The sequence below is a fragment of the Bos grunniens genome, chromosome 10 (assembly GCF_055505025.1).
Source record: "Bos grunniens cultivar Pamir isolate PY7600 chromosome 10, Bosgru_T2T1.0, whole genome shotgun sequence".
In the NCBI taxonomy this organism is placed as follows: Eukaryota; Metazoa; Chordata; class Mammalia; order Artiodactyla; family Bovidae; genus Bos; species Bos grunniens.
The window spans coordinates 46,912,695-46,938,390 of record NC_141174.1 but is presented as its reverse complement, the minus strand read 5'-3'; the positions used below and the strand labels follow the sequence as shown (position 1 = coordinate 46,938,390).

The 25,696-nt window shown below is 39.5% G+C and overlaps 1 protein-coding gene across 2 annotated transcripts in view; it reads right to left on the bottom strand.

Annotated features, from left to right (window-relative positions):
* UNC13C (unc-13 homolog C) overlaps positions 1–9,920 on the bottom strand; it is an 839,460-nt gene extending 829,540 nt beyond the window's left edge. Inside the window, exon 1 of one of the 2 annotated variants that reach the window (XM_086321016.1) lies at positions 9,353–9,920. The gene's annotated coding sequence lies outside the window, so the exon portion shown is untranslated. The remainder of the gene's footprint in view (positions 1–9,352) is intronic. The other variant, XM_086321021.1, reaches the window with a different exon arrangement.
* Positions 9,921–25,696: the final 15,776 nt, after the last annotated feature.

The following is a 25,696-nucleotide window of genomic DNA, read 5'->3' as shown; positions in this document are numbered from 1 at the left end:
CAAAAACAAACCCTGATTCGGTTTCAACACACTCTGACTGTTATGGTAGGTTTCTTTAGTCTTTATTTCCCCCCTTCTTGATTCACTTTACTTGTACATGAATAAGTGATGTAAGCAAGCAGGTACACTGTTATTTTCCAAATAGACAATGAAATGCAAAGCTGGGAATGAAAGGGTTACTCAGCTCTCATAAATTCTGATATGACCCTTACTCCTTTAAGCTTTTGTAATTAGAGATCAGATCAGTCGCTCAGTCCTGTCCAACTCTTTGTGACCCCATGAATCGCAGCACGCCAAGCCTCCCTGTCCATCACCAACTCCCGGAGTTCACTCAGACTCACGTCCATCGAGTCAGTGATGCCATCCAGCCATCTCATCCTCTGTCGTCCCCTTCTCCTCCTGCCCCCAATCCCTCCCAGCATCACAGTCTTTTCCAATGAGTCAACTCTTCGCATGAGGTGGCCAAAGTACTAGAGTTTCAGCTTTGGCATCATTCCTTCCAAAGAAATTCCAGGGCTGATCTCCTTCAGAATGGACTGGTTGGATCTCCTTGCAGGCCAAGGGACTCTCAAGAGTCTTCTCCAACACCACATTTCAAAAGCATCAATTCTTCGGCGCTCAGCCCTCTTCACAGTCCAACTCTCACATCCATACATGACCACAGGAAAAACCATAGCCTTGACTAGACGAACCTTTGTTGGCAAAGTAATTTCTTTGCTTTTCAATATGCTATCTAGGTTGGTCATAACTTTCCTTCCAAGGAGTAAGCGTCTTTTAATTTCATGGCTGCAGTCACCATCTGCAGTCATTTTGGAGCCCCCCAAAATAAAGTCTGACACTGTTTCCACTGTTTCCCCATCTATTTCCCATGAAGTGATGGGACCAGATACCATGATCTTCGTTTTCTGAATGTTGAGCTTTAAGCCAACTTTTTCACTCTCCACTTTCACTTTCAAGAGGCTTTTTAGTTCCTCTTCACTTTCTGCCATAAGGGTGGTGTCATCTGCATATCTGAGGTTATTGATATTTCTCCCGGCAATCTTGATTCCAGCTTGTGCTTCTTCCAGTCCAGCGTTTCTCATGATGTACTCTGCATATAAGTTAAATAAGCAGGGTGACAATATACAGCCTTGACGAATTCCTTTTCCTATTTGGAACCAGTCTATTGTTCCATGTCCAGTTCTAACGGTTGCTTCCTGACCTGCATACACATTTCTCAAGAGACAGATCAGGTGGTCTGGTATTCCCGTCTCTTTCAGAATTTTCCACAGTTTCTTGTGATCCACACAGTCAAAGGCTTTGGCATAGTCAATAAAGCAGAAATAGATGTTTTTCTGGAACTCTCTTGCTTTTTCCATGATCCAGCAGATGTTGGCAATTTGATCTCTGGTTCCTCTGCCTTTTCTAAAACCAGCTTGAACAACAGGAAATTCATGGTTCACATATTGTTGAAGCCTGGCTTGGAGAATTTTGAGCATTACTTTACTAGCGTGTGAGATGAGTGCAACTGTGCGATAGTTTCAGCATTCTTTGGCATTGCCTTTCTTTGGGATTGGAATGAAAACTGACCTTTTCCAGTCCTGTGGCCACTGCTGAGTTTTCCAGATTTGCTGGCATATTGAGTGCACCACTTTCACAGCATCATCTTTCAGGATTTGGAATAGCTCAACTGGAATTCCATCACCTCCACTAGCTTTGTTCGTAGTGATGCTTTCTAAGGCCCACTTGACTTCACATTCCAGGATGTCTGGCTCGAGGTCAGTGATCACACCATCGTGATTATCTGGGTCGTGAAGATCTTTTTTGTACAGTTCTTCTGTGTATTCTTGCCATCTCTTCTTAATATCTTCTGCTTCTGTTAGGTCCATACCATTTCGGTCCTTTATCTAGCCCATCTTTGCATGAAATGTCCCTTTGGTATCTCTGATTTTCTTGAAGAGATCTCTAGTCTTTCCCATTCTGTTGTTTTCCTCTATTTCTTTGCATTGATCGCTGAAGAAGGCTTTCTTATCTCTTCTTGCTATTCTTTGGAACTCTGCATTCAGATGTTTATATCTTTCCTTTTCTCCTTTGCTTTTTGCTTCTCTTCTTTTCACAGCTATTTGTAAGGCCTCCTCAGACAGCCATTTTGCTTTTTTTGCATTTCTTTTCCATGAGGATGGTCTTGATCCCTGTTTCCTGTACAATGTCACGAACCTCATTCCATAGTTCATCAGGCACTCTATCTGTCAGATCTAGGCCCTTAAATCTATTTCTCACTTCCACTGTATAATCATAAGGGATTTGATTTAGGTCATACCTGAATGGTCTAGTGGTTTTCCCTACTTTCTTCAATTTAAGTCTGAATTTGGCAATAAGGAGTTCATGGTCTGAGCCACAGTCAGCTCCTGGTCTTGTTTTTGCTGACTGTATAAAGCTTCTCCATCTTTGGCTGCAAAGAATATAATCAGTCTGGTTTCAGTGTTGACCATCTGGTGATGTCCATGTATAGAGTCTTCTCTTGTGTTGTTGGAAGAGGGTGTTTGTTATGACCAGTGCATTTTCTTGGCAAAACTCTATTAGTCTTTGCCCTGCTCATTCCATATTCCAAGGCCAAATTTGCCTGTTACTCCAGGTGTTTCTTGACTTCCTACTTTTGCATTTCAGTCCCCTATAATGAAAAGCACATCTTTTTTGGGTGTTAGTTCTAAAAGGTCTTGTAGGTCTTCATAGAACCGTTCAACTTCAGCTTCTTCAGCGTTACTGGTTGGGGCATAGACTTGGATTACTGTGATATTGAATGGTTTGCCTTGGAAATGAACAGAGATCATTCTGTTGTTTTTGAGATTGCATCCAAGTACTGCATTTCAGACTCTTTTGTTGACCATGATGGCCACTCCATTTCTTCTGAGGGATTCCTCCCCGCAGTAGTAGATATAATGGTCATCTGAGTTAAATTCACCCATTCCAGTCCATTTCAGTTCGCTGATTCCTAGAATGTCGACATTCATTCTTGCCATCTTTTGTTTGACCACTTACAATTTGCCTTGATTCATGAACCTGACATTCCAGGTTCCTATGCAATATTGCTCTTTACAGCATCGGACCTTGCTTCTATCACCAGTCACATCCACAGCTGTGTATTGTTTTTGCTTTGGCTCCATCCCTTCATTCTTTCTGGAGTTATTTCTCCACTGATCTCCAGTAGCATATTGGGCACCTACTGACCTGGGGAGTTTCTCTTTCAGCAGCCTATCATTTTGCCTTTTCATATTGTTCATGGGGTTCTCAAGGCAAGAATACTGAAGTGGTTTGCCATTCCCTTCTCCAGTGGACCACATTCTGTCAGATCTCTCCACCATGACCCACCCGTCTTGGGTTGCCCCACAGGCATGGCTTAGTTTCATTGAGTTAGACAAGGCTGTGGTCCTAGTGTGATTAGATTGACTAGTTTTCTGTGAGTATGGTTTCAGTGTGTTTGCCCTCTGATGCCCTCTTGCAACACCTACCGTCTTACTTAGGTTTCTCTTACCTTGGGCATGGGGTATCTCTTCACGGCTGCTCCAGCAAAGCGCAGGCATTGCTACTTACCTTGGACGAGGGGTATCTCCTCACCACCGCCCTTCCTGACCTTCAGTGTGGGATAGCTCCTCTAGGCCCTCCTGTGCCCGCGCAGCCACGGCTCCTTGGACATGGAGTTGCTCCTCCCAAGTGCTGCCCCTGGCCTCGGGCTTACTCCCTTGCAAATAAACTATCTTAATTTGAGAGAGACATTTATTTTCTTGGACTCTGATTCATATACCTATTTTCCCCAAGCTTGGCACCAAATCAGAATGCTTGGTGGCAAAATCCATATGACTGTCCATTGGTTGGTGTGATCTGTTCTGACTGAGGTCTGCATCTGAATTCTTAATCCTCAGAGAAGAGACCAAAATTAGATACAAGGTCCTAAGTGTGTTTCCAGGAATTAGGAAGAGAAATGATGAAGTGAGTCTAGAGGAACCTCAGTTCTAAACATCGGAACATAGTCACACAAAAACTATATGTAATCCATAAATAACAAAATGGAAGCAAGCGTATGGAACACCTATTTATTCAGGTAATAAATTTCTTTCTTGCATAAACTTGAAATTTTATACAATATATTTTTAATCTGCTTGTATATGAAGACATTTGTTAACAGGAATTTATTTGTGGAGTAAAGTATAAAATCTTATTGCTTATATATTTTAATACAAAAATATGAGAATGAACCAAGAATGAAAAAAAAAATATATGATGCTGTATTTCTCTGGTCTAGAGGCCCCTTTAATTTCAAGCATTAAAGTTATTAGCTCTGCAATTACAAGGTCACAAGCAAGGATGTCAGACCCAGGAAGTTTCATTTCCTAATGGCTTGTAAAGTTAAAGATCCTTAAGCATGCTGATCACATCTGGGAGGATCTATTTTGCTGTGCTATTTTTCTTTGCTGTCAGATCATTAGTAGTATTTAAATTGTATTTTTTAAGCCCTCTGCTCTTCTCCAGTCTGTGTGTGTGTTTTTTTTTTATTTGTTTCTAACATAAATGACAGAAGACATTTCACAACCCAGCTCTATTTTCCCAGTGTCACCTCCTATTTATCCACCTAACAACCCTTCCCCTGCCTCTCCCTACTACTGGCATAGCCATACCTCAATACTTCTATCTCAGGCCATGTCACTCATTCTCTTACCTGTGCAGTAAGTACATCATGTCTCCTTGTCTGGAAAGCCCTCTTCCTCTTTTTCACTGAACCCTTTCTAGCAGCTGCCCCTTGATGTTTTCTTCCCACTCCTTTTCACATGGGGTTGACTTCAGGTCAGGTCAGTTCAGTCACTCAGTCATGTTCGACTCTTTGTGACCCCATGGACTGCAGCACGCCAGGCTTCCCTGTCCATCACCAGCTCCTGGAGCTTGCTCAAACTCATGTCCATCAAGTTGGTGATGCCATCCAACCATCTCATCCTCTGTCATCCCCTTCTCCTCCTGCCTTCAATCTTTTCCATCATCAGGGTCTTTTCCAATGAGTCAGTTCTTCACATCAGGTGGCCAAAGTATTGGAGTTTCAGCTTCAGCATCAGTCCTTCCAATGAATATTCAGGACTGATTTCCTTTAAGATTGACAGGTTTGATCTCCTTGCAGGACTCTCAAGAGTCCCTTGAAGCTAAAGGCAAAGGAATTGTCTTAGGGCGTTGGTGTATGCAGGGACCAGAAACTCCTTCCTTCTTCCCTACATTGTCCTGGGCAAGTGTTGTCAACTCTGCCCTGAGATATTATATTGCCCCTAAGTCAACCTGCCATGCGTGTTGTGAGAATCAACCATAAGCCAGGTACCCTGCTAAGCTCTGGCAATACCAAGATTGCCAGGGAGGCAGAGCAAACAGGGTGGGAGACAACAGGCATCCAGCAAAGAAGCACATTACAAAGGCCTATCCTGGAGGCACACATCAAAGGCTATGAGCACACAGATGCTGCCATCAAAGGCCACGCCATGTGGGCAGGAAAGAGTTAAAGCCATTTCCTGCTGGTTGCCGTCTGTACTCTATCACTGCAAAGTCACATTCATACAGTTTCTGTTCATTTGGGAGAGAAGATAAAAAAAGGTATCTTAGAGCAAGTTTTCTGGTGGATACCAATCTTTCTGCAGCCCTTTTAAGAACACACAAGAGCCCCTGTGGCTATAACTAATTCTGGACAACAGAGCTCATGACAAACAGGTCTCTCTCCTTCCTAGCATGTGGTATGGCTACAATTTTGAATTTTTAAAACTTCATTGTTTGATGATTTTCTATAATGCTGAACTGTTACAGCCACAGAGCTAGATCTATGCTTATTTTTCCCATCTTTGTATCTTCAATACCTACCACAATGTCTGCCCCATTAAAATGCTCAACAGATATGTCTCAAAGAAGAGTCAATAAGTAATACTATTATCAGCTCAACAGCAACATAAATTTGGATACACTGTCTCATGTAATTCTTATAATAATTCAATTTTAAATAGTAGGTAATTCAGTCTTTGACAGCTGGCAAATGGCAGGTTAAAATTTAAATTCAGATGGGAGGAAGGTTCAAGAGGGAGGGGATATATGTATACCTGTAGCTGATTCATGCTGATGTTTGGCAGAAAACAACAAAATTCTGTAAAGCAATTATCCTCCAAGTAAAAAATAAATAACTTTTTAAAAGATATTAAAATTTGAGTTTGTCTGGCCTTGTTGCAGCCACACTCTTAGTTCTACCATAAGAGGATAAGATTCATGTCCTTAATGATAAAAGGAGAGATGGTTGATACAGCAAGTTTCCAGAAACAGCAGGAGCTGGAAGCAACAGACAGAATGAAGAGTCATTTTTAGAAAGTCCATCTGATACCACATGCAGAAAAGCTGAATTCCTGCCACCTCCTATTCTACAATGATGAAACCACTTAAATATTCAAAATAAGAAAACTGTTCAGTCAATATGGTACATCTATATGATGGAACACTATTTAATCATTAAAAGTCATGTTTTACAAGAATATGGAAAAATGTTCAAGATAATCATTAGGTAGAAAAGGCAGATTATAAAATAGGCTGTATAAGTAAGTAAGTGAAGTCACTCAGTCGTGTCCGACGCTTTGCGACCCCATGGACTGTAGTCTACCAGTATACTATGACTCAATTTTACTAAAGTATATATAGCATGTTTCAACAGATGGTACACACACACACATACACACATTTTAGAACAATACACATCAAATGCCGAAGTGTTATGAGTAAAACTACAAATTATTTAAATTTTGTCTATTTTTTATTTTTCCATAGTTTCTATAAAGATCAAACACTTGCAATTCAAGTACAATTTATGATAAATATACAGATAAAAGAAACTAAGCCAAAATGTTAATTGTGATTTTTCTGTGTATGGTAAAATAATTATTTTACTTATAAACTTCCTGTATTTAAAAAATTAAAGCAACAGAAAAGGTTTGTAAGACTGAAACAAATCCCCCCTCGATATGCTTTGACGATGATCAAGATGCAAATACAAGTACTCTCTGTTCCTTCTCACTGCTTTCTGTGTGATTCCACTGCCCACACTGATGTTCTCAGCAACTTCTATAACATATGTTCACGGTTGCATTACTTTTGGAGCTCCAATCGTTTGTCTAACATGTTTATATATCTCAATAACATGGACCCTGAAATAAACAAATGGTTTGCCTCCAGAACACTGCTAACACCCCAGAGTTCCTGAGGAAGTATTAGGTTTATTTTCACAGCCAATTTCTGTCTTTTGACTGCCCTGGGTCCTGGCTTCATTCCCAGATCAGGTCTTAGCTCCTGCTAGGAGTCAACCAACTACCGAAAACGCAGAGACTTAGAAACCAAAAGACCGAAAAAGAAGAGCTTGAAGAGCCAGTCCGCCAACAGGCTGTATCTGGTTGGGGAGGCAGAACAGAGGCTTCTGCCAACCATCAGAGGGATTCCAGGACAGGCCTCAGAGCCCCTGAGACAAGCTACAGGAAGGTCAGGGGTGGAAATGCTCTGAACTGAATCCTGACTATAACCTAACAGCAATTTTTCTCATTTGATATGTTCCAGGAGGTCCTAGCTTTTAGTGATAACTCCTACCATCATCAGGTAATAAAAGTCCTTTCTGCCTTGTTAACTGCCCCAGGAGAATGTGAGTTGGCCTAGTGGCCTAAAAGTCTGTATCCAGTGTGGAGGTAACCCTGAGATATATATAGGTTCCTAATAAGATAACAGGATGGTCCTCAACCTCCTACACACTCTGAAAACCAGGCCTTTTAGAAAGCCCAAGAGCTTTACTAAACTAAGAGGGTTGCCCCAGGGTCAGCTTTCTTATGTTCACAGATGCAGAGCATTAAGCAATAAAAGAACAAGAGAGGCGTGTTGGGCAAATAACATACAGATGTAGTTGTCATTTAGTCGCCAAGTAATCTCAGACTCTTTGGTGACCCCATGGACTGTGGCCTGCCAGGCTCTTCTGTCCATGGAATTTTCAGGCAGGAATACTGGAGTGAGTTGCTGTTTCCTTCTCCAGGGGATCTTCCTGACCCAGGGACTGAACGCATGTTTCCTGCATTGGCAGGCAGGTTCTTCACCACTAAGCCATCAGGGAAGCCCCATATAGATGTGGAGTATTGAGCAATAAAGGACAGAAAAACAGCCTGTCCCAAGAATTGGAGGCCGTGGTTTCAGGTACAGTCTCCCCACAACCCCCATCTGTAAATGCAAGAGGGAAGAAAACCTTTCCCAGCAGAATTACTGGGTTAATACACACATTTTGTTTCAAGCAGAGTTTTCCCTTTCAGAAGTATCCTCCATTTTGATGTATCAATATTACTTTACTCTAAATTTAACCTAGGCCAAACATTTAAGTTTAATATTACTCCCCCTCACTTGCTGGAAATGTTCTATGTATTTAAAAGTAAGAAATCCACAAGGAATTCTTGTGATATTACAAGGATTATAATAGCAAATACATGACTGTAACAGCAAATAGATGAACTGACACAGATGAAAAAATGTATAGAACTTAATACACACTTACATACCAACAATTCCAAGTAAAATTGGGGAAATCAGAATATCTTTGGACTGTATATATGTCAATATCCTGGTAGTGATACTATGCTATACTTTTGCAAAATGTTATCATTGGGAGAAACTAGGAAAAATGTACAAGACATACCTTTACATTATTTCTTAAAAGTGTATGTGAATCTGCAATTACCTCACATTACAAATAAGCTTTAAAAATAAAAGTAAGTCAAGCAAACAATCTGCTAAATAAAATATATTCCATCACTCCAACCTGACTTTGAAAAAATGTACATCATAACTACCAGAATTCCAGGTTCAAATTTCAAGTCGTCTCATTCTTGGACTTTTACACAGGTGTGTGGCTGCCCCAGGATCCCCATGGATCCTTGGGGTCCCCATTCCAGGTCACCCCTCTTCTCACCTTCTTACCAGTACTGCACAAGAGGTCTGAAATGCACATTTGTGGCCAGCCTTGTAGAGGATCATGTTATTCTGTTCACACCCCTCCTCAAGCAGGACCTCTTGGCCACCTCAGGCAGGCTCTGAAAGCAGGCTCGGAGTCCTGTGAATGGGAAATCCTGGGGTTCTACATGCTTGGAGCTTGTCTTTGGGGTGGAGCGGGGGTGCTGCAGGTTCTGCATGGAGACATCGCCTTGGCCCTACCAACTTTTCACACCTTGCCAAGAAGCATGGTCAGAAAGGGCAGGGGGCTGCTCCCAGGACACCAGCCTCTCGTCACAGTTTAAGCACATGCTAATCATTATTACCATTTATAAGTAAGAAAATTCAGACTTACAGGAATTATGCCTCTTGCAGCTGAAAACTGCCGCTTTTTCAGCCGGTTGCCAGCTAGATTTGTCGGACTCCAGAGACTTGTTGACACCCCACTCCAGTACTCTTGCTTGGAAAATCCCATGGACGGAGGAGCCGGGTAGGCTGCAGTCCATGGGGTCGCTGAGAGTCAGACATGACTGAGTGACTTCACTTTCATTTTTCACTTTCATGCATTGGAGAAGGAAATGGCAACCCACTCCAGTGTTCTTGCCTGGAGAATCCCAGGGATGGGGGAGCCTGGTGGGCTGCCGTCTCTGGGGTCACACAGAGTCGGACACGACTGAAGTGACTTAGCAGCAGCAGTAGTAGAGACTTGTTGAAAATCTGAGTGTGACGTCCATTTTACTGTCTTTAAGGCATCCACCAAGGGCCTTCCTATCCTTTCACAGCTGTTGTAGTCATGAGCCAGATAGATAAGCTGCCTTTCTCAGGACTTGTGTCATTCAATTAATGGGACAATTATTGAAATTGAATTCAACTGGCATTCATTGAGAGCTTACACCATAGTCCTTCAGATGCTGTCACTATTCACAGGGCCAGTTCATTAATCTTGATTAATTCAAGGTGCCAAGGCTGCAACATTAAAAATAGACGCTAGACTTAAATAAATGTTATGCTGTCACCAATATAAAAACTAATGTTTTAGCAGGCATTTGTAAGACACTTTGAAGCAGTTTTCTTTTTTTATTATTTCCACAAATTAATCTCTAATTCCTAAAGAATAAACAGGATGATACAAAACTCATGTCCTCCCTTCCCCACACAGGCAGACAGAAAAGGGACAAAGAGGAAGGTGGCCAGTGGAAAGGAAGAGGAGTAGAGAAAAATAACAGCAAGTTTAAGAGTTTGAAGTGCTTTCTAATTTGTCAACCCTAGCCATTCCAGGACCTCTTTATAGTTTAAAAAATGTCAGAGATACCCTTACTCCCTCAGGTGGCCTCAGTATTTCCTGCTGATAAAGCAGTTTTCACATTGTGAGACTGACTTCACCCTACATCAAACTGAGTGAGATGAGAGGCCCATTCTACCAGCTAGGGAAAGATAAATTCTTCTTCTAGCTCAGAGGCAAAATAAGGGAGACCTCCAGAAACAAAAAAGGCAGGGGGTGCGGAAACTCCCTGCCACGGAGCACCATGTTTGACGGAGCAGTACCCTATGGAGCCTTCCTGGGACAGACCCCCGCCCCCGCCCCTCCCCATGTCTTCCACCTGCCTCTTGTTTGTGGAGCAACTTTAGCCTCCTAAAGCCTTCCCCGGGTTGCAAAGAACAAATTTAATCAGGGAAGTGAGAAAATGCAGAAATAAAAACAATGAAATAAGAAAAAGTCATAATTTTTATTATTATTTAGTTTAGCCATTAAACAACATCAAACACTTTAAGTTCCTCCCCAAGGAGGAAGGCATGGCAACCTACTCCAGTATTCTTGCCCAGAGTATTCTGTGGACAAAGGAGCCTAGCAGGCTACATACAGTCCATGGCACTGCAAAGAGTCAGACACGACTGAAGCAACTGAGCATGCACGCGCAGAAGGGCTTCAGATAACATTCTGAGTCACATCATTTGAGTTGTTTTGCAGATCCTAAAACCCCCACCAGGCAGAGGAAGTTAACTGTATGCTGCCCACAAGCACAGCATGCAGACCCAGACCAGCTCGAACTAAAACGTTGATGATGTTGACTCCTGATTACCTTATCACTAACCAATCAGGAAAGTGTCCATGAACTGATCATATACCCCACAACCCTCTCCCTTACCCTCACACTGTAAACACTTTTCCCTGGAAAATCATAAGGAAATCCAGGTCTTTTGAGCATTAGCCACTCATAATCTGTGTCTTGCCCCTTGCAACAAACGCTGCACTTTCCTTCATCACAACCCGGTTACTGTAGATAGATTTTACTGTGCATATGCAAGGGGACCCAAGTTTGGTTCAGTGACACATGGAGATGAGACTGTAAGAAGAAAAAATGTGGACTTTAGGGCATGAATTGCAGTTCCTTTTCTGGCAGCCCACAGGCATTTTTATTTTTTCTGGATTCTCTTCTGCATTCCATTTACAGGTGGCTTTGGAGTCAGAATCTCCAGGTAAGAAAAGTGTTACTTTAGTAAGGTAGAATCATACACATCTAGCAAATTAGACTTAGATAACTTATTTAGTTGGAAGAATCCAGGAATGTTAAAACTATATGAAAGATGTAAAGAGAGGTCACCTGTAATGTTTTTCTGAGTATAAAATATGCTGGATGAAATCAGTCAGTGACAGAAGCTGGATCACAAAAGATTAAATGAGTGGAGAGAGGAATGGTACAATGTCTAGCAAGACATCAGAGCAAAGGTCAGGAAGCAGGGGGGATGTGAGTGATGAGTAAGAGTGAGGCAGAGATGAGTCTTCTAGATTGGATGCATGACTGCTATAGCCAACAGTGCTATAGCCTCTTGTCTCCCCAACTGTCGGCTACCTCCTACTCTCAAACCAGTCATCAACCCCCAAACCCTAAGGCCTTTTTCCTACCTACTGAAAGGAAACTCTAAGATATCATGCCCTACAACCTTGTATGATCTGGCCTCTGGCTCTCTCTTCAATTACATTTTCCATCATTCTTTCCCTAGTTTATCCAATCATCCAGTTTGACCTGCTTGCTATTCCACAAATATTCCACAAATACTTCAAGCATGCTCCCACTTCAAGAACTCCATAGTCACTCTACCACTTGCCTACAATGCCCTTTCCCTAAATAGGTACACAATTCCCTCCCTCGGATTCAAGTCCCTATTCAAATGTCTCCTCAATCCAAGGAAAATGTCCCTAACCACTCTATCCTAAATGGCATGTATATTCATCTAAATTGCTCTCTTTCCTCCTATCCTTATTATTTCTCCACAGCCAGGGTTGCTAATGATACCATGTTGTTCTGTTTGTTTATTGTCTGAGCCCATAATGGCTTTAAAATGCATGAAAGCATGGACTGTTTAGGTTGCATCTGAACCCATAATCGGAGAAGGCAATGGCACCCCACTCCAGTACTCTTGCCTGGAAAATCCCATGGACGGAGGAGGCTGGTAGGCTGCAGTCCGTGGGGTCGCTGAGGGTCGGACACACTGAGCGACTTTACTTTCACTTTTCACTTTTATGCATTGGAGAAGGAAATGGCAACCCACTCCAGTGTTCTTGCCTGGAGAATCCCAGGGACGGGGAGCCTGGTGGGCTGCCGTCTATGGGGTCACACAGAGTCGGACACGACTGAAGCGACTTAGCAGCAGCAGCAGTAGAACCCACAATGCCGACAGCAATCCCAACATATGGTATGTTGAGGTCCTTCATATGTTGATATTCCTAACCTCAATTTAATTATATCTGGAGATATGGTCTTCAGAAGACAATTAAGGTTAAATGAGACCATCAGGGTGGAGCCTTAATCCAATAGGAACGTGGTCTTATAAGAAGAGAAAAATCTTTCTCTCTCTCCTTCCCCTCCCTCTCTGCCCTTCTCCCTCTTCTCCCCTTCTCTTTCCCACCCTCTCCCTCTCCTCCTCCTTCCTCTTTCCCTCCATCCTCTGCTCCTCACCCCACCCAGTACCCTCCTCCCTCTTCCCTTTTCCCAGTCCTGCGTGCTCTCTTTACCTTGTGAGGACACAGCAAGGTGGCCATTTGCCACCAGGAAGAGAGCTCTCACCAGAAACTGAATTGATCAACAGCACATTGATCTTGGATTTCTCAGCCTCCAAAACTGTAAGAAATAAATGTGTGTTGCTTAAGACACCCAGCCTGTAGTATTTTGGTATGGCAATAACTAAGTGAAAAAATAAACAAGAGTTTCTGCACTTCTTGTTTGTCATGTAGAAAAATAAAATAGTATTTACTTAGTATTATAAATATAAACATATTATATTATATAAATATAAATAGTATTATTTATATTTTAGTATACTTAGGATCAATACACTAAATTCTAGGTGATATACTAAGTATAACCTAATACAACAAGCTGTTGTACTGAATTCTGCCTTGAATGAATAAAACTCCATTGGCCATTTCTTGCTGAGACTTTTTCTGAAAACAGACAACTGCATATATCCTGATGGATTGACCCATACCTTGGAAAGAGAGCCTGCTGTGACTGCATCTGCAATTTGAATCATGATTTTCAAAAGAATTAAACCAGAAAAAGAAAACTACCCTGGCATGGTATATGATTTGAAAAAAAAAAAATTGTTGAAACCATTTTAGCTTTTCAGAATCATTATCCAATTAATTCTATTTAACTTTTTCTGGGAAAAAAATACATTATTTAAAAAAATATGTATTTTTAATTGTTAAAATTTTCTAAAAGAGATACTGACTTTTAAGTAGGGAAAATTATACAAGATAACATGGTATCAATTGAAAATAACTATCAGCCCTTCTAGGAAGAAACCTGAAGAGAAATAAGAGAGAGGAATCCATCCTAATTGACCAAAGTTGATTTTCTATAGTTCAGAACATGTAGTTTGGGAACATTTTGTTTCATACTCATAATTAAGTGGATACTAGGAATGCAATTTAATCAACTTTGTAGAAATTAACAGCAAAAAAAGAAAATATTAATCATTATTAAGTATAGTATGTGCTTGTAAAAGGTATATTACTTACAGGAAACTCTATAACATACTCTTGTTAATTTAAATATTATAGATGAATCAAGAAAATATATTTCATATACACTGAAATCTGTATATGAGGTATACTCAAAGAATCAGTGTATGTTCCATTTTACAGAAGACCCAGTTTTGATAAAGATCTAAGGAGGGCCATATTTTGGCTAAGCACTGGTCATACAGCCAAAGTGATACACACAGCTACCTGCCCATGATGTAGTCTGTGTGTCCGTGGCAGGCTGTGCATGATCTTAAGGAAAAGGTCAATGATTTTCTTAAAAAATTTGCTTCTGATCAACATTACTTTATCAAGAAAAATATTCATATATTGGAAATAAGATACAAACTTTTAAAATTCTTAAATATTTATTCAGAGTTGGAAAATATAATATCTGATGGACTGCTGCTGCACATCACTGAGTATGTAAAGGCCACACTTAATATTTTACTTGGAGGAAGTCTCCTGCTTAATGTTGTTGCTATTGTTATTTAGTCAGTCATGTTCGATTCTTTGACACCCCATGGACTGTAGCCCACCAGGTCCCTCTGTCCATGGGATTTTCCAGGCAAGAATACTGGTGTGGGTAGCTATTTCCTCCTCCAGGGGATCTTCCAGATCCAGGGATCAAACCCACATCTCCTGCATTGCTATGTGGATTCTTTACCAGGCAAACCTCCTGCTTATTGTTACACAACTACATATTCACTATTTTATATATATTCACGATTCATCTATAAGATTTAAATTAACAAGAATATGTTATAGAGTCTCCTGTAAGTAGTATATCTTTTACAAGCACATACTGTACTTAATAATGATTAATTTTTTTTTTGCTGTTAATTTCTACAAAGTTGATTAAATTGCATTCCTAGCATCTACTTAATTATGAATGTGAAAGAAAATGTTCCCAAATTACATGTTCTAAACTATAAAAAATCAACTTTGGTCAATTAGGATGGATTCCTCTCTCTTAGTTGTTGACAGAATATGCTTCTTCCATCAAATGCATAATAAGTTAATACTTTTAATCATGAAATAAAAGTACAAATATAACCATAGATGATAATTCTTAAGGGTTCATCTCTCTATCATGCTTATCAAGGCATATCTGAATACCCTGTGAAATTTGGCTGTGCAAAGAAAAAAATCCACATTAGGAATGGAATTAATGTTAAACTGTGACCCCTGTGTTACTCTAGCTATAAAAAGTATTATTCTACAGAAATATTTAATTGAAGAAAAAAAGTCCTGTGCATTTCACTAAGGGATGATTTTACAAAGTGATTTTGCTAGTTATATTTAATAATTAGTTCAATATATTTAAGATAATTTTGTGATATTTTTATTTTAAAATAGTGATATTTTTAAATGAAAGGAATTTTTCTCCAAAATTTAAGTTGTCCATTTAAAAATACCTAGGGGCATTGGAACCAAAAGTATGAAGAACATTCCTATAGAGATTTTTAATTTAACTTTAAATGCAATTTATAATTCTTAAAGATTTATCATGAAATTATAGAATAAGATTCACATTCTTAAAAAATTATGGTAGTTGACATATGGGGGAAGAGGTTAAAGAATGAAAGGAGGGACACTGGTTGAAAGGCAGTTTCTCACCCTTTCCTGAGAAAGGATGGTGGTATGGACAGGACTGGGGTGGTGACTATAAGAATTGAGAGAGGAACTGGATAAAAAACATTTTAGAAGTAAAATCAACAGAAATTGCTAATGGGCTTGATGTGGACCATGCACATCAGTTGAATGACTCTTAGATTTTTATATTCTTTTGTGTTTTGATTGCACCATTGAATCCACAATGGTGTTGTTAAATTAAGAAGCCTGGTAAGAGGGTAGAACTGAGAGACATCAAGAATTCTATTTCTACATATTGTGTGAGTTGCTTATGAGCTGTTTAGCTGAGCTTCAAGTAAGCTATTGGATATAAAATTTGGAACTCATAGGAGAGATCAGAGCTGAAGATATAAATTTAGATTCATCAATATCAGTATTGATTAATACTGATTAAATGCATGGAATTAGAAGAAACCATCTATGGAGTGATAATGAATAAAGAGAAAACTTTTAACTCCACAGAGATACTCTCCTTAATGTGAGAGTCAGGTAGAAGAGGAACAGCCTGTAAGGAGACCAAGAATTGGTAGCTAGTAAAGCAGGAGGAAAATCAGGAAAGTGCGAGCACCCCAGGGAGCAAGAGAAGAAAGCTTTTCCAGAAACATTCACTAATGTGATTATCCAAAGCATACCTTGTTTTGGCCCATACCTGAAATGAGCTCTGTATAGCAAAACAGTCTTAAATAAAACCTATAACAGAATAATTTTGTAAAGGGAGGACAAAAAAGAAATAATTTAGATAATTATTAGAGGGACATTCTATTCCTTTATTAACCTGGTATTTATTAACCAGAGGTTAACCTGGAGCTTGTAAACTTGGGATCAAGGAAGAGGAAGCTGAGAAAGCTGGATCTCTCAGCAAGTCAGGATCCTGAAGAAGAGAATCCTCTTCACTTGCAGAGTAGTGGTCACTTCAGGTCATGGCTTGGCCACTGAGTGCCAAGTTAAACATTCAGAAACTTGAGAAAATGGCAAACTGGGGAGAAAAACGAGGCAGGGGTTGTGAGATACCAGTAGAGAGGAATGTTCCCTCTCTCTTCACGACCACTCTCCACTCAATTACCATCAACAACTGCATGAAGTAACCAGACTGTAAACACTGAAAGGACAAATATTTTCCCTCTGTTGAAAATAAAGAAATTTCCCATTCCTCCTTTTTCTTTGATTTACTTTATAAATCTAAGTATTTTCTCCTCTCTTTGAAATGTATATAAGTCCCTTTGAAGACTAGACTGACATTTTGTCAGCTTTATGATCTAGGAATGTCTTTCTCAAGGACCTCAAACCATCTTCTGAGATATTAACATCAAGGGAGATAGCCCTCTTGATCTCCCCCTTCTGGGAGAGATTAGGAGCCCACCTTCCTTATGCACCTGCCTCAACTTGCAAAATTACCTCCTGTCGTTAATGAGAGGACATTTGGTTTTCCCTTCATAAAGCTAATTCAATAGCACAAATGGTCACCCCAATTACCACATAAAGTTAGGATAAACAGTGTGTGACAAACGATGCTGTCAGGTCCTTTTACTTGAGGCTTAAGTATTGTATGTAAAGGGGGAGATTTCTTTCATCTTTGCAATCTCTCAGTGGATTTGAGGACAACATAGAATCTTTGTTTATATGAGTTATATTTGTCAATAGTTAACCATATTAGGCAATAAACTGAGGATTTTAAAACATTTATTATTTACTTTAAAATAATGATAATAAATCAATACGTTTTAACGTTAAAAAACAGAATGTTTTCAATAACTTGTAGACAACTGTGACATTGTTTTACAATTTTGAAAAATCTCTTCGTGTCAGGCTTAATAGAAAACACCTACACTCTTTCTGCTTCTGCATCCAATCTGCTTTAATACACTGTTTTTGTTGAAGTATATAAAAAAAAAAATACCTAGCCTCACACAGGAATGTAGTTGGAAAAGAGAATAGCACATTAATAGCCTTTCAGATAATTATGGATAGTCTTCTTTGACACTGTACCAAAACTCAGAGATGGTAGATTTTCAGGCTAGTTGCAATGAGAAATATGAAGCTGTATCATTGAACTTTCATACTCTATTGTGTTAAAATCCATTGGTCTCTCTTACATTTTGAACAGGTCCTTTACTCACGCATGATTCTGTAATGTCATACTATTGCCGTTGCGAAGTCACTTCAGTCGTGTCCGACTCTGTGTGACCCCATAGACGGCAGCCCACCAGGCTCCCCCGTCCCTGGGATTCTCCAGGCAAGAACACTGGAGTGGGTTGCCATTTCCTTCTCCAATGCATGTCATTTGTAAAATATTGGTTCATGAAGCTATGCAAATATTCCAAATTGACACATTATACAATTAAAAAAAATCATATTAGTTATTATAGCCAAGGATCTCATCAGGAAAACAGGTTTTGGGTAGCTGCCAAGTTCATGTGATGATATATGCTACAAGGTACTAGTAAGGTTTGATCAACTAAAGAACTGTTCAAATGCAATGTATTATTTCATTGTGCTGAGATCTACTAACGCTAATATGTTAAGGGACACCCAGGTTATAAGGGCTTCCAAGGTGGCACTAGTGGTAAAGAACCTGCCTCCGGATGGAGGAAATATAAGAGACACAAATTTGATCCCTGGGTCGGGAAGATTCCCCTGGAGGAGGGCATGGCAACCCACTCCAGTATTCTTGCCTGGAGAATCCCATGGACAGAGGAGCCTGGTGGATTACAAGTCCATGGGCTACAGTCCATAGAGTTGCAAAGAGTCAGACATGACAATCAATTTAGCACACAGCCCATGTTGTCATAATAGGAATAAGTTTAAGGATCCTAATAATGTATAACCTAATCTTGAAATGAGCAAATGTCTGTGTTTTGCATTACTATAAGTCAGAGGAGGGGATATAGTGGTCAGTATAGACAAAACAAGATTATTCACGTAAGTTGAAAATTATTATCACTGGGTGAGTGGTTCTTGTAGGTTAATTATGTTAATCTCTACTTGTATTATTTACTTTGTGTACATATTTGAACGTTACCACAATAAATACTAATATATAGTTTAAACTCTTCAATGGAGTTATGGTTTTTCTTTTGAGACATAATTAAGAGCAAAAATTTTCTTTAATTTGATGGATTAGACAACTGAAAACTAAAAAGATTTATCTTATAGTTGTTATGAATTGTTCTGGGTCTTAATACATTTATTTGTCATACTCTTCTAAAGTAGAAAATTTATTTTGCAAATATCACCAAATAACCTTTGTCTTTACCTTAAGCCAGAGCTCAGACATGGGGGAGGAATCAGGCAATAGTATTGTAGTTTACCAAATACTCTCATACACTCAAATTTTTTCCAGCAATGGATTTAATTTCAAACTTTATACAAAATATATTTTTTTGCACTTGAGGAAAGTCAGAAATTTTCTCAAACCCTTTCATTGAACTAATGTGTTCTTTCCTACAACTCAAACACCACTTCTGTTCTCAATTTAAGCAATAATTTCAACATGGTTACTATGTACAAATGAAGTCATTTGCCTTTTAAAAAATGGGTTAATGTATCTACAATAGTACCCCTTTTATTTGAGATTTGATTTCCACTGCTTCAGACCCAAGGCAGCGTGAAAATGTTAAATGAAAAATGCCAGAAATCAGCCATTTGTGAGCTTTAAATTGTGTGTCCTTCCGGGTAGCAGTGAAACCTTGTGAAGAAGCTGCTGTCACATTTCTGGCAGGGTTGAGGTTGAGAGATATCATCTTCACATAACTTTTTACTACAATACATTGTTATAATTGTTCTACTATTAGTTAGGGTTGTTAATTTATTACTGTGTAATTTATAAATTACACTTTATCATGGGTATGTTTATATAGGAAGGAACACAGTGTTACATAGGGTTTGGCACTATCAGCAGTTTCAGGCATCTTCTGGTCTTGGAACAGAATCCCATGGATAAGGTGGGACTACTGTACTGAATTTCAAATACTTGAGAGCAAACTGGAAAAGAGGACATCTCACTGACAAAACAGCAAAGCTTCTATTTTTGTCTTATTGGAAGACTATTCCCCATGCCTTCTAACATTAATATAGAATTGATAACCACTCAAGAGGATCAGTAAAATGAAGTGAGATAGAGAAAGGTTACTCATGCTCTTTAACCATGTTCTCTGGAGGCATCGTAAAGAACTTATACTTTTATATCTTTCAATGTTCAAGTTTCACTGAAGTGCATCAAACAAAATTGAAGAGCTCTTCTTTATAATTTATGCACTCTTATCTTTTAAAAACAATGTTCTTTTGTCACCTTTAAGCTGGAATAATTTGCCAGCATGTTCATCTTTCATAACATTAATATTTTTAGAATCAAAATCAGTTATTTTGCAAAACTTTGGTCAAAAGGCTAAAACAATATGAAAACAGAAATAAGAGAAGTTTCATTTTCATCCCGTTCCCACTGTTCCCATTTATGTAACCATTCTTAGGAGTTTTTAGTTTATAATTCCTGTATTTCTTTTTAATTTTACAAAAGTAAGTATATTTACCTTTTTATTTTCTCTTCTTTCTTATATAAAGGTTAACGTTCTATATCTGCTGCTGCTGCTGCTAAGTCGCTTCAGTCGTGTCCGACTCTGTGTGACCCCAGAGACGGCAGCCCACCAGGCTCCTCCATCCCTGGGATTCTCCAGGCAAGAACACTGGAGTGGGTTGCCATTTCCTTCTCCAATGCATGAAAGTGAAAAGTGAAAGTGAAGTCACTCAGTCGTGTCTGACTCTTACCGACCCCATAGACTGCAGCCAACCAGGCTCCTCCATCCATGGGATTTTCCAGGCAAAAGTACTGGAGTGGGGTGCCATTGCCTTCTCCGGTTCTATATCTACTCCTCAATATTTATTTTTTTTTAATTTACATCTGGAAACACTTCATATCAGATTCTTGAACTCTTCTTCCTTTTACTTTTTGGCTACAAATAATCCTTGAAGTGCCAACATCCGTTGGATTATCAAAAAAGCAAGAGAGTTCCAGAAAAACATCTATTTCTATTTTATTGATTATGTCAAAGCCTTTGACTGTGTGGATCACAAACTCTGGAAAATTCCTAAAGAGATAGGAATACCAGACCACCTGACCTGTCTCCTGAGAAACCTGTATGCAGGTCAAGAAGCAACAGTTAGAACTGGACATGGAACAATAGACTGGTTCCAAATAGAAAAAGGAGTACATCAAGGCTGTATATTGTCACCCTGCTTATTTAACTTATATGTAGAGTACATCATGAGAAATGCTGGGCTGGAGGAAGCACAAGCTGAAATCAAGACTGCTGGGAGAAATATCAATAACCTCAGATATGCAGGTGACACCACCCTTATGGCAGAAAGTGAAGGAGCTAAAGAGCCTCTTGATGAAAGTGAAAGAGGAGAGTGAAAAAGTTGGCTTAAAACTCAACATGCAGAAAACTAAGATCATGGCATCTGGTCCCATCACTTCATGGCAAATAGATGGCAAAACAATGGGAACAGTGACAGACTATTTTTTGGGCTCCAAAATCACTGCAGATGGTGACTGCAGCCATGAAATTAAAAGACACTTACTCCTTGTAAGGAAAGTTATGACCAACCTAGATTGCATATTAAAAAGCAGAGACATTACTTTGCCAACAAATGTCCATCTAGTCAAAGCTATGGTTTTTCCAGTAGTTATGTATGCATGTGAGAGTTGGACTATAAAGAAAGCTGAGCATCAAAGAATTGATGTTTTTGAACTGTGGTGTTGAAGAAGACACTTGAGAGTCCCTTGGATAACAAGGAGATCCCACTGGTCCATCCTAAAGGAGATCACCCCTGAATTTTCATTGGCAGGGCTGATGCTGAGTTGAAACTCCAATACTTGCGGCCAGCAAAGAGCTGACTCATTTGAAAAGACCCTGATGCTGGGAAAGATTGAGGGCAGGAGGAGAAGGGGATAACAGAGGATGAGATGGTTGGATAGCATCACCAGCTCAATGGACATGAGTTTGAGTAAACTCCAGGAATTAGTGATGGGCAGGGAGGCCTAGCATGCTGCAATCCATGGGGTCACAAAAAGTCAGACATGACTGAGAGATTGAACTGAACTGAATTGAACTGAACTAATAACTCCGTTGTGTAAATGTGCCATAGTTTTTCCAATTACTTGCTATGAATGGGCATCAAGGTTATTTACCATCTTTTGTGCTTATAAAAAATACTGAAATAAATAACGTGCACATTCTGTTTCATATTAACAGAGGAATGTCTTCAGTGTAGATTCCAAAAAGCAGAATTGCTGGGTCAAAGGATATATTTATGTGTGGATCTATTAGACATTGCCAGTTCAGTTCAATCACTCAGTTGTGTCCGACTCTTTGGAACCCCATGGACTGCAGCATGCCAGGACTCCCTGTCCATCACCAACTCCCAGAGTTTACCCAAACTCATGTCCATTGAGTCAGTGATGCCATCCAACCATCTCATCCTCTGTCGTACCATTCTCCTACTGCCTTCACTCTTTCCCAGCATCAGGGTCTTTTCAAATGAGTCAGCTCTTCGCATTAGGTAGCCAAATTATTAGAGTTTCAACTTCAGCATCAGCACCCCCCAATGAATATTCAGGGGTGCTTTCCTTTAGGATGGACTGATTGGATCTCCTTGCAGTCCAAGGGACTCTCAAGAGTCTTCTCCAACACCACAGTTTAAAAGCATCAATTTTTCGGTGCTCAGCTTTCTTTATAGTCCAACTCTCACATCCATACATGACTACTGGAAAAACCATAGCCTTGACTAGACGGACCTTTGTTGGCAAAGTAATGTCTCTGCTTTTTAATATGCTATCTAGGTTGGTCACAACTTTCCTTCCAAGGAGTAAACGTCTTTTAATTTCATGGCTCCAGTCACCATCTGCAGTGATTTTGGAGCCCCAAAACATAAAGTCTGCCACTGTTTACACTGTTTCTCCATCTATTTTCCATGAAGTGACAGGACTCAATGTCATGATCTTTGTTTTCTGAATATTGAGCTTTAAGCAAACTTTTTCACTCTCCTCTTTCACTTTCATCAAGAGGCTCTTTAGTTCTTCACTTTCTGCCATAAGGGTGGTGTCATCTGCATATTTGAGGTTATTGATATTTCTCCCAGCAATCTTGATTCCAGCTTGTGCTTTATCCAGCCCAGCATTTCTCATGATGGACTCTGCATATAAGTTAAATAAGCAGGGTGACAATATACAGCCTTGACGTACTCCTTTTTTTATTTGGAACCAGTTTGTTGTTCCATGTCCAGTTCTAACTGTTGCTTCTTGACCTGCATACAGATTTTTCAGAAGGCAGGTATGCCCATCTCTTTAAGAATTTTCCACTACTTATTGTGATCCACACAGTCAAAGGCTTTGACATTGTCAATAAAGGAGAAATAGATGTTTTTTCTGGAACTCTCTTGCTTTTTTGACGAAACAGCAGATGGCAATTTGATCTCTGGTTCTTCTGCCTTTTCTAAATCCAGCTTGAACATCTGGAAGTTTAGAGTTCATGTATTATTGAAGCCTGGCTTGGAGAATTTTGAGCATTACTTTACTAGCATGTGAGATGAGCACAACTGTGTGGTAGTTTGAGCATTCTTTGCTCAATCTATGAAGGGCATTGCCTTTCTTTGGGATTGGAATGAAAACTGACCTTTTCCAGTCCTGTGGCCACTGCTGAGTCTTCCAATTTGCTGGCATATTGAGTGAAGCACTTTCACAGCATCATCTTTTAGGATTTGGAATAGCTCAACTGGAATTCCATCACATCCACTAGCTTTGTTCATAGTGATGCTTTCTAAGGCCCACTTGACTTCACATTCCAGGATGTCTGGCTCGAGGTCAGTGATCACACCATTGTGATTATCTGGGTCGTGAAGATCTTTTTTGTACAGTTCTTCTGTGTATTCTTGCCACCTCTTCTTAATATCTTCTGCTTCTGTTAGGTCCATACCATTTCTGTCCTTTATTGAGCCCATTTTTGCATGAAATATTCCCTTGGTATCTCTAATTTTCTTGAAGAGATCTCCAGTCTTTCCCATTCCAGTGTTTTCCTCTATTTCTTTGCACTGATCACTGAGGGAGGCTTTCTTATCTCTCCTTGCTATTCTTTGGTACTCTGCATTCAAATGGGTATATCTTTCCTTTTCTCCTTTGCTTTTTGCTTCTCTTCTTTTCACAGCTATTTGTAAGGCCTCCTCAGACAGCCATTTTGCTTTTTTGTATTCCTTTTTCTTGGGGATGGTCTTGCTCCCTGTCTCCTGTACAATGTCATGAACCTCTGTCTGTAGTTCATGGCACTCTATCAGATCTAGTCCCTTAAATCTATTTCTCACTTCCAGTGTATAATCGTTAAGGATTTGATTTAGGTCATACCCAAATGGTCTAGTGGTTTTCCCTACTTCTTCATTTTAAGTCTGAATTTAGCAATAAGTAGTTTATGATCTGAGCCACAGTCAGCTCCTGGTCTTGATTTTGCTGACTGTATAGAGCTTCTCCATCTTTGGCTGCAAAGAATATAATCAATCTGATTTTGGTGTTGGCCATCTGGTGATGTCCATGTGTAGAGTCTTCTCTTGTGTTGTTGGAAGAGGGTGTTTGCTATGACCAATGCATTCTCTTGGCAGAACTCTATTAGTCTTTGCCCTGCTTCATTCCGTATTCCAAGGCCAAATTTGCCTGTTACTCCAGGTGTTTCTTGACTTCCTACTTTTGCATTCCAGTCCCCTATAATGAAAAGGACATCTTTTTTGGGTGTTAATTCTAGAAGATCTTGTAGGTCTTGATAGAACCATTCAACTTCAGCTTCTTCAGCATTACTGGTTGGGGCACAGACTTGGATTACTGTGATATTGAATGGTTTGCCTTGGAAACGAACAGAGATCATTCTGTCGTTTTTGAGACTGCATCCAAACATTGCCCAGTTCCTCTTTATAAGGGTTCCACTACTATACAGGTCCACTATTAATACCAGCAATATGAGTGTTTCTCTACACCCTTGCTAGCAAAGTGCACAAACTTTTTACTTCTTAATATTTGAAAATGACACGTTGGTATTGTTTTAATTTGCCTCTTCCTTGTTATGAAATTGAAAATATTTTATGTATTTAAGGACTATTTGTTAATATTTTTAAATGAACTCTGTGCTCACATCTTTCATCCAGCATTCCACAGGAAGGTTTGGTCTTTTTTCTTCTTTTTTGGTCTTTAAAATTTTTCTAAATAGAATTTATACCTTAAAAATATATATAAGTATCCTTTTACAAATATTATGTCCCAGTGTGTTATCTGTCCCAGTTTTACCTCTGATTTCTTTTTGACATGAAAATCATACTTTGGGATCACACTCATCTATCTTCTATTTTATCTGAACTTTTAATCATAGGGAAGAATTCATATTTAGGAGTTTATCTTAATTATAAAGTTTAAGAAAAATCACTCAGGTTTTCTTGATTTCTATGATATTTTTTCATTGATACATTTGATCCACTGGAGTTTATTCTTGTGCATGAAATAAGGCATGATCCAATGACCATCACATTGTCACAATGCCATTTATTTAAAAGCCCATCTTTTTCCTCAGAGTTTGAGTGATCACATATATAATATACCTCTATACAAACTTTGGTCTTTTTCTGGATTTGATATCTGATATTCTCCCCATTAGTCTGTCTACCATCCACAATACCATGGCGTTTTAATTATAGAGCCTTTACGTGTGCTTAGTGGCTGTCATGTCCAACTCTTTGCAGCATCATGGACTGTAGTCCGCCAGGCTCCTCTGTTCAAGGGGATTCTCCAGGCAAGAATATTGGAGTAGGTTGACGTGTTCTCCTTCAGGGCATCCTCCCAACTCATGAGAAAGAGGCTTTATAGTATGCTCTAATATCTGATGGGGTTTCCTTGATGGCTCAGCGGGGAAAGAATCCATTTGCAAGGCAGGAGACACAGGAGACTTGAGTTTGATCCCTGGGTCAGAAGATCCCCTGGAGGAGGAAATGGCAACACACTCTAGTATTCTTGTC